Genomic DNA, 9,752 nt, shown 5'->3' on the forward strand with positions numbered 1-9,752 from the left:
CACTGGGGACAGCGGCACAATTGTGAAAACCAGGTCTTAAACCCGTGACTGTACCATGGCGTACCATGCGTGTGACAAAACAAACTTTCATTGTTTAATGATAATAGAAATACAATCTTCAACTAGAAAGGCCGACATTTGCTTGAGAGCAAATGCAGCAGATGGCTTCACCACATCCCCCATACCGAAAATGGATCTATCCTACGATGGCTGCCAATAGTCTACACCCCCATGCAGCAATGGAACCTTCCAATGCCGGAAATAGCCAAAAAAGCCCTATTTTACATAACTTTAAAGTGGTGTATGTCAAAATCGAGAATGACATTCTTTGGACATGTGTCCAAGGTATCCCCATACCAAATTTCAGGTCATTCGGATTTAATATTAGGGCACAGGAGCCAAAAATGTACATTTTTGGTCCGAAAATAGCAAAAAAGCCCTATTTTACATAATTTTAAAGTGGTATATGTCAAAATCGTGAATGGCATTCTTTGGACATGTGTCCAAGGTATCCCCATACCGAATTTCAGGTCATTCAGATTTAATATTATGGCACAGGAGCCAAAAATGTACATTTTTGGTCCGAAAATAGCCAAAAAGCCTTATTTTTCCCAATTATAAAGTGGTGTATGTCAAAAGCTTGAATGACTTTTTGTAGACATATGTCCAAGGTATCCCCATACCAAATTTCAGGTAATTTGGTTTTAGTACCTGGGAACCAGATCTCAAAATGTATATTTTTTGCCTGAAAATGGCCAAAAAACCCAAATAAAACAATTTTTCAAAAAAATGAAAAAAACGCGTCAGGGTATTTGCCCACTCTACCTTCATGCCAAATTTCGTGTTATTGGGCCAGAAAATGGCAGAGATGAATCCATTTAAAGAAATGGCAGGAGGAGAAGGAGGAGAAGGAGAAGAAACATGAGGGAACACAATATGTCTTCACCACTTTGTGGTGAAGCCATAATTACTAACTATCCAAGCAGTGGCGTAAGCTTCGGCTTATTTTCGGCATGCTTTCTTTTTTGTAATGGTGTCTTTTTTTCACCGGCCTTGGACTGGCAAATGGTAACTGCCTTTGCAGCCAACGAAAATAGATGATCATGTGCACGTTAGGGTTAGATATCAGCAAGGCGATGTTCAAGGGTTATGTGTAACAAGTCGTTCAGTGTATTGTAGCCAGCTGCCGCCACGCCGAGTGCCTGCGAAGCTGGTGTGTTACACCGAAGGACGGTTATTCCGGCTATACCGGCTATACAGATACAGATACACTTACCGAGAAGCTGTATGTGGAGTAGACATAGACATAGAGCGACGCGACAGCCGCAGGGGAAGTGTGGTGGTCCGCCCGCCATGGTGAGTCGGTCGCCGCCCGGCTTCTCCGCACAGCTCCGCTTTCTGCCGGACCCTTCGGGCGGGGAAACCAGGTTTTATCATGGCGAATCTGCGGAAGTAACGACACGGAAGTGACAGAGGAATTATGACGTATTAGTGAGGTGTTATTCCGCAGGTTATTGACCACCTGTGCTATCAATCTGTTAATCACCAGTTCAACGGCTTCTGGCGGACCCTTCGGATGGAGAAACCTAGTTTTATCATGGTGAATCTGCAGGGAAAATGACGGAGTAACAGAGGTATTATGAGTTATTAGCGAGGTGTTATTCCACGTTATTGACCACTTGTGCTGTTAATACGTTAATCACCAGTTGAACCGGTGTCTCCTGAGGGCACGTGTTAGTGTGTGGTCTGATTGTCATAGTAACAAAAACCAAACAAGAATAAAGCAGAGACGAAAATTCATGATTCACATACATATTTTTGCAATCTGAGACTAACACATCCTTTCACTGTCAACAATTCAATTCCGATGGTTCTCGGTTTCCTAAACTTGAATTGTATTTTCCGTTACAAAAACAAGAACACAATCGATTGTACATGTTTGTTATTTGTACTTAGGCTCCATTAGACTTTTCACTCTTCATTAAACTATTTTAGTCCCAGGAAAAACAATCCACTAAGGAGCCCATTTTCTCATAACAGGCCTATAGGGAACTAAAAAAAATTAATCATCCTGAGGTCTCATCAAGACCTACACAGCTACCAAGTTCCATGAAAACCATCCATGGCTTCTTGAGTTATCGTGAAAAAAAACCTAGAAACGTAACTACCTGGCATGACCGTACTCTGACCAGAGCAAATTCCTAGACTTTTTCCGAAAGGTCACATAACATGCTAAAAGGCTATACTCCAGAGGCGTCGCCAAAAACATTAACGAAAGCTCTGAAGAATATTCCATGGAGGTATGAGACCTCTGAATTCTTGTTGGTCATTGTTTTAAGATTATATATATGATGTCCCCTCTGCAACCCTTTAAAGGTGCGTATGCGATCTTCGAAAGAAACAATATTATGTAATTGATTATATCTAATTCCATTGCATACACGATGTTTTCACTGAGTTCCTGCTTGTAAAGAGCGCTATTCATTCATTCTAACAACTAAGTGCTGACGCAAGTCTGAAAGCTATTAAACACCTTAAGTGAACGTCTCAGGGGTTTTAAATTGTTTAGTTTTCACAAATCACCTGTGGCGTGACTGTGTGAGCTTACACAGAGGCGGGCGAGCGTGTCCCCGCCACAAGTCGCTTAGGGTGTAGCCTGGTATCCAGTCTTACGTAATTGGGGCTGTTGCATGGGGTGTTCAGGTACTCTCCAAGCAGAGGTTTGGGTTTTGGGGTTTTTTTAGCGTGTTTTTAGGCTTTTTTTATCGGGGTTTCTCTTTTGCACTGAATGTTTTTCTCACCAAACCCAAAAGTGGGAAAAAAAATTCAGTGCAAAAGAGAAACCCCGATAAAAAAGCCTAAAAACACGCTAAAAAAATCCAAACCCCAAACCTCTGCTTGGAGAGTAGTGTTCAGGCAGGCTGTGTCTTGATCTTCGGGGGCCCGACTAGCTTCCCCCCGTCCAGATCAACAGGCCGACCCGTTACGGTAATAGAGATAGCATGCTTGGGGATTTTATTTGCCCCCAACGTGGTAGGGCTAATCAATCTCTCGTGAAATATCCACCGGGAAACCTAGCTCAGGCGGGCGGGAAAGAGCTCCCGCAGCCCCGAGGAGAACCGGCCCCTACCACGCAAGACAGGTAGCCTCCAACAGGCCTTTCTACGGGAATACGGATCGAAGAATTCGGGAAAAAAGAGAGTAAAATTGACCAAGGGAGTCCGGCCGCGGGGAGGTAGTTTCTTTCCTAACTGCGCGGCCTGTCAAACCTACCAGTCGGCCAAACTCCCCTGGCAATTATTCTCCTATATACAATGTATAGCCAGCGTAGTTAGCCTGGTGGAGACTATAAGACTGGATACAAGGCTATTAGGGGTGCTGTCACAGGGATCTTCCCCGGAACAAAGCAGAATTCCGGCGGGATACCGTCACGTAAGGCGACCCGAGGCCCGACAAAAGCCCGGGAGAGGTTGGGGTAGGTCGGCGTGCACGCCACGTCGAGCGTGATGTCGGCTTGTTGCTCAAACAACAGAGCGGCTTTGGTGGGACTGTGTGTTCTATTTACATCTACGGACATCTAACGCTAGCGAAACGTCGCGCTTTGCGAGTAACTTGGACACCTTATGCTTTGTTTATAGGACAGAGACTGAGAGGCTATTGAGGTTTTCTTCTAGCCATCTTTATCCAGGGCAACCCATACGCACGGGAAGTCAGGGCGACTGGACAAGAGTTATTTCAGGATAGCCTCTACCAGGCTTCGGGAGGCGGCTGGAAGAGTAGAAATCGGTCAAATAGAGAGATAACATGCCGAGGGAGTTGGTCCGCTAGAGTACATTTTGCCGCATGTTATCTCTCTTTTTGGCCAATTTCTACTCTTTCAGCCGCCTCCCGAAGCCTGGTAGAGGCTAATTTCAGGATTGATCAGGCATCGTGTTCTCACTTATAAGTATTTGCATAACTACCGCATGCGCGCAATGGGAGGCTGTTGTAGCCTATACCAGCAGGCTTCGGCTTTGGCTGGAAGAAGTAGATATATATATAATTGGCCAAATGTACAGATGATATAGGGGAGTTGGTCCGTGCTAAGAGAACAGTTTGCCGCTGCCGCTAAAGAGTACAGCAATTTCGGGAGCGGCTCTTAGCGCGGACAAACTTACCTGGTATATCATCTGTCTATTTGTCCAATTTCTACTCTTTCCAGTCGCTTCCCGATCGCGAAGCCTGATAGAGGCTAAGACTGTACTCCGCCAGAAGCCCATGTTCCTGTGCTCATATTTTGTTCCACACGTTCCACAATAATGCATAAAAGACTGAACATTTCGTCGCCAGGTCTCCGTCAGGGAGATAATGTGGCTAATACAAGATTAGACTCCATCCGGGTGATTTCAAGTGACTCACCAACTTCCAGATATATGTGAATATAGTATAGTATAGCGTAGCTTAGAACGTGCGTGTAGCACGCGTGTAGAGATGTACTAACTCTTAGCAGCTCTATTCAACATTCTGCCAGATATTATAAGTACCAGACATAAACCAATATGTAGACTTTTGATAGACCCATACCATGATACCAGCTAATAATCTTATTATCTGTCATACTTTGTACCTGTTACAATAAACTTTGACTTGACATGACTTGACTTGACTTGACTTGTAAAGAAAGAGGAAAGTAGAATCCTACCTGATCATCAGTCCTGACAGTTGTACGCCTCCCAGACTGTTCCCCTGGCCATGCCCGACCTGGGACAATCTGTCGGCGGCAGAAGTTAGGTGGTGGGGCGGACACATCCTGTAGCGTGCGTAGTCCAGTGGTTAGCGACCCTGCCTCTGGACCAAGAGGTTGAGAGTTCGAATCCCAAATTTTGTCGCTCACCCGACATGCGTGCTACTGGAAAGGGTCGCACTCCCTAGGACGGGACGTTAAACTGTGGTCCACTGTTCATTGTGCTTGTCGAAAAGAGCTAAGGTAATACTGTACACTGCGTCTGTCTTGTCTGTCACGATCAGTTGGAGAGTAGCTCTTCAGTGAGCTAATAACTAGAGCGAGATCACTTTCCTGAAGTCACCCTGTGGAGCGAAGACGTTCAGATATGAATATGAGTAGACTGGCGTCCAACACCACCAACAATGTTCACCCCGATATTCTTCTCAAAGACACGAACGCGCTGTCCCACGAAGTGCGTAGTTGTTCACGTTCACACAGTACACTGCTGTGTCTCTTCTGTTCTCACGTATATAGACATGTATACACAATACCGGGCGCGGAATGTCGCTCCAGGCTGCGCGTCGGTAACCATGACCGTCTCGCCATGACACCTGCGCACTTGGAGACCGTCCGAGCTTTTTAAATAAACCGTGCATGCATACAACATGTCGTCATCACATTGTTACCATGCCCTGTTTTATATTGACAAAGGTTATGTTTTCGTTGGCGTGTGTGAGTGTGTGTGTGTGTGTGTGCGTGAGTGTGTGTGTGTGTGTTTGTGTGTGTGTGTGTGTGTGTGTGTGTGTGTGTGTGCATGTGTGTGAACACGATAACTCCAGAAGATGGATTGTCTTGATATTTAGTAGGGGTGTCAGGGTATGTCTTCATGAGTTGTCGGATTAGAATTTGTCCACTTGGAAACCTGGGAGCTTTTTAAACAAACCGTGCATGCATACGGCATGTCGTCATCACACTGCTACCAAACCCTGTGTCATATATAACCTTTGTCAAGAAGGTAATATGTTTTGGTTGGCGTTCGTGTGTTTGTCTGTCAACAACTTTAGAAGGCTCTAGATGGGCTGTTTTGACATTTGGTAGATGGGTATGGCTTCAGGGTTCAAGGTCTTTGTGAGACCTCGAAACGATCCCATAGTTGGAACACGGGGTCTCTTTCTCTCAATTGGTGGGATAGATAATTCGAGAAAGGGTGCCAAGTATGAACCGGGGAGAGAGCCAGTTGAGGGATAGCCTGGTTACCAAACCTATTATAGCTCCCGAGTCCTACATCCTCTCCGCAAATAGTTTGCGGAGAGGATGTAGGACTCGGGAGCTATAATAGGTTTGGTAACCAGGCTAGTTGAGGGATCAGTGAATTTTCTTTCTCTATTCTAAGCGCTAGCTGGAGTCTGGCACCCAGGCTACCGCTCTGGAGAATATGAGAGAACACGGGAAGGTACCTACATTGTGTGGTCCCCGCCTGGGTGACGCGAAGGGTAGCCCTGTCTTGGTCTTGTTGCTAGCGCTGCACTTCATTCTCGACTTGTTGTGGACCCGGCCTCGGTAGGCGCGTGAGGCAGGCTTGAAAAATTAGACAGGTAAGCCTGCGGGTGTCTCTTAGCACGTCAGTGCTACGGAACACGCACTATGCACACCATGAACACGCACTATGCACACTAGGCGCGCACCTGTTCCCACTGCTGTATACATACCTGACTTCCCGCCCAGTCCTATAATACCCCCTAATACTAGTAGCATGACAAGAATAGTTTAATAGAAAAGATTAGATTAGAATAGCAGTTACCTTGTTCCTATTACCTGTTCACATATTGCATATTAATTTTACTTTTTATCCTGTATGTATACCAACGTTATTAGATTTAAGTAGAGATAGTAGGTTCGATAAGTACCGTACACGTGGAGGTTCCTGTTAGCAAATAGTCTTATACATGTATCACCACATTTTCTTGTCAATGTCTGTATGCAATTAGCCCTCGGGCAGGAATTTGCAATAAACAACTATAAAGTCATCTTGAACCCTTAAGCCAGATCGCTTCAGCGCACTCACGACCTAGGCCGCATGGATGTAAACAGTTCTTTTCTGGTGTTTGCCGAGATTCAAAGGATGAACGTTCAAAAGGAAATGTGGGATAGCAGCAGTTTGATACTGAAATTGGTTGTAGCGTCAATACTCGATCAGAGGGAAGCGAGAGTGGAGAAGTCACTTTCAATCAAAGAATCAATCAATCAATCAATCAATCAATCAATCAATCAATCAATGGGCCATCCATCCATTCATTCATTCATTCATTCATGCTTTCCTTTCCTCTCCTTTATATTTTCTTTCAATCAATCAACCAACCAACCAACCAACCAACCAACCAACCAACCAACCAACCAACCAACCAACCAACCAACCAACCAACCAACCAACCAACCAACCAACCATTCATCCTCGTTACGATACAAACCGTTTCCCGCAGTGGTGGTTGTGACAGTGGACTGAGTTGTAGGCTGAGTTGTACGCTGTGTTGTAGGTTGAGTTGTAGGCCGAATTGTGGTGGTTGTAACAGTACTAGTTGGCTGAGTTGTGGTGTCTGCGCCTGCGCCGCTCCCGTCATCTCTTAAGCTTCCTGAAACGTGACGGTGGAAGTGTCAAACTAGATCCGTGGCGGGTACAAATCTAGTTTCTATCAGGCTATAAGGGAGGCGGCTGGAAAGAGTAGAAATCGGCCAAATAGACGGAGATAACATGCCAGGGGAGTTTGTCCGCTGGGAGACCAACTCCCCTGGCATGTTATCTCTCTATTTGGACGATTTCTACTCTTTCCAGCCGCCTCCCGAAGCCTGGTAGAGGCTAGGTGATACAAACCTTCTCCCGCTGCTGGTTGTAGGATGGCCGGCAATTAAAAGAACGCGTTAAAAATTCTACAAAACGCAGTATCAAAACCCCCTCACGCCCGGAGGCCTGCACAGGAGGCTAGCAGAATACAAAATAATTTGCTTTTAGTTTTAAACTAAAAGCAAATTATATTCAAATACTAATAAACCTAACATGAAAAACTAAGCAAATTATAAAAAGGCAATGCCCAAGAGTTCAAAACCATTACAGAAGATAGTTCTCATACCTGTTTGTGCCGTTGTTGGGACGATACACGCCGAAACAAGTAGAACGACGAGGGCAACAGTCACCGCCTGCGCATGCCCGGGTCTGTACCGCCTCAGACCCGTACCTGAGACTTACAAAGCGGAAACAAGTTGTAAACAATAATAAATAATAATAATAAAAATAATAAACTTGTCCGTAGATGAGTAATGTTAATCTCCAAACAGATCTTTCGGTGGCTACAAAGACAGTATCAAATTGACCGGTCAGTATCAATTTGCCAGGCAGTTACAATTTGCTAACGTGAAAAAGAAAAAGATACCAGGACAAAAAAAGAAGCTAAATCCAGATAAAAACGCCTAAACAACAAGTTAAAAATACTAAAGCGATACCTAATCTCTGCTTGTAGATTAGAGTAATGTGGCAATCATAAGAACAAAAGCTGGTACTTTTGAGACTTGAAATTGAAGATAAAAGAAATCATATTCTACACTCACCACCTCCAAAAACGGAGCCAGCAGCAACGATAACAGAACAACCAGAAAACTGTCCAGACGCAAGTGTGCTAAAGTCTCTGAATTTCTGACATATATCTAATGTAGCGATCACGAGAACAAAAGCTGGTACTTTTGAGACTTAAGATTGTAGATAAAAAATATATTCTACACTCACCACGTCCAACAACGGAGCCAGCAACGCTGAAAACAGGACATCCAGAAACTTGACCGGACGAAAGTGTGTTGAAGTCTCTGTTTTGACACATTTCTGTCCGCGCACAAGTTGACTCGGTCGACATGCCGTGTCTCCAATACAGTAGTCGGCCCCGATCACTGACAACAACCTCCAGTCATTCAAAACAAGAGTACACCGGCATCTTCTCTCCACCACCAGGACTTCTGCATGTAGCTAGAACCTTGCAACTTTGCTGTAAACCAATGATTTAATAGCCAGGAGTGTTACAACCCAGGCTATTGTTTACATTAGAACATTATAGAAAAAAAATCGTGAAGTACATTGACACAACGACGTATCGGTGACGAACACTGTTCGGTGGTGTCTGTCTTGGCCCGCGAATCTTCCCGACTCACTCAAGACAAGAAAGCATCTCGGATGACGTCACGTCCATCCTCGGCCCTCTCCACGCCACTTTTCTCACCTGGAATGTCGTTTATTTTACCCACCTGCGAGGCCCAACATCTAGCTCTGTCCAGGGAGGCCACCAGCCCAATATTTAGCTCTGTCGGACTGAGGGTACTTGTATTCTACGTCAAGGAGAATACGAGAGAAATCCACATCTGTGTGGCTTGGATTTTTCTCACAGGTTTACCGACCGATAGCCTGGTTGCCATCCTCCATATGATACCACTGGCATATTACGGTCAGGATCCTGGATACCATGGTCTGCATTCTACAGTGATAGCCAGTAGAGAGCGACAATAGGGACCCGATGGTAACTACATGGGACGGCAACCAGGCCAGGTTACTCTGGGAACCGAACTACCCGGCCGTTACCTCTAGCTATTTATGGGTGGTAGTGGTACCCAAAATTAGAGACGCCTCACGTAGCTTTTTATTGGATCATTTCAAACACTCCAAGTATGAAATTATTACCCGTGCTAAGAAATAGCTACAAATGTCAGTATCAGACAGATTTCCTCATTCAGAATATTTCTGTTTGCCGCCCTGAAATAGCATTGGGCACCATTAAGATTATCTGTTTGGAGATTAACGTTATCCATGGTAATAGGTTACGTTAGTCGACACATTTTTTTTTATATTCCAACATGTAATCACAAGACGTGGTGACGGGACACTCAAGTTTTTTCAACTCATTTTCAGCTGAATGAAGTGAAGAAAGTCGTCTAAAGTGCCTTTCCCAAGGGCACAAGATTGGTGGCACGTCAGGACTCGAACCCGGGACCTCTTGGTTCCCAGTCGAGCACT

This window comes from Branchiostoma belcheri, unplaced genomic scaffold (assembly GCF_001625305.1).
Source record: "Branchiostoma belcheri isolate BF01 breed outbred unplaced genomic scaffold, Haploidv18h27 scaffold62, whole genome shotgun sequence".
Taxonomy (NCBI): Eukaryota; Metazoa; Chordata; class Leptocardii; order Amphioxiformes; family Branchiostomatidae; genus Branchiostoma; species Branchiostoma belcheri.